Source organism: Cyphomyrmex costatus, unplaced genomic scaffold, assembly GCF_001594065.2.
Source record: "Cyphomyrmex costatus isolate MS0001 unplaced genomic scaffold, Ccosl1.0 scaffold516, whole genome shotgun sequence".
Lineage (NCBI taxonomy): Eukaryota > Metazoa > Arthropoda > Insecta > Hymenoptera > Formicidae > Cyphomyrmex > Cyphomyrmex costatus.
This window is the reverse complement of record NW_017279406.1, coordinates 66,549-67,412: the sequence shown is the minus strand read 5'-3', so window position 1 is coordinate 67,412 and position 864 is coordinate 66,549.

Below are 864 nucleotides of genomic sequence, written 5' to 3'. Positions count from 1 at the left end.
CTTGGGCACAGAAGTATAGATTATTTCATATTAGAAATATCCTGGGTATCTCATATTACGAGTATCACGTCTTACAGCTTTACGATCATCAAATCTAACTTCTTTAATTAAACAATTCAACATATTTCGTATTTTTCTATCAGTACGATCTTACTCTATTACTACATGAAGAATTTATTGCCAAATAATTACTTATTAAATAATAAACAGAGATTAAAGGCTTATCTCAATGAAACTCGAAAACATTCAAACTTTAAAATTTTATTTTACAATTACTGTAGGCATGATCTAACAATGAATTTTCCACTAAATAGTTTTCAATCCAAGAGCAATAATTTCATGATAGAATCAACAGATAGCATTTATTAGTTTAGCAGAAAAGCCGCTATCTCATGTTAAGCGCCTATCATAATAGGGGGCTTTCCTCTATATATACATTGTGACCGTACTTGTGAGGAACGGCACAACTTCGTCACTTCATCCGCTGCTCTTTTTACGCGATAGCTCAAAAAGGTGGACACAATAATATAATTAGCAAAAGTGCGGTTCTTCCTTAAAGTTTATGTGCTACGATATTCGAGCCGTACTAATTTTCGTTGGGCGCCAGGCACGAGAGAGCGTGCCACTCTTCGCACTAAATTAAGATGTTACGCTCGGACAAAGAAATTACAGAGCAACGGAATTCGCGACGGACTGGCTCAGCTAGCTCAGCCAACGAAATTGGTGGTTCGCGCTATGCGGGAAACAATGTCGGAGAACGAGGTAGAGGCAGACAGAAATAATCAGGCAGCAATTAATATTAACAATGACAAAGAGTTTCCACTTTATTCAGTTCGCGTCGATACATGAGTTGACGTAATTTAT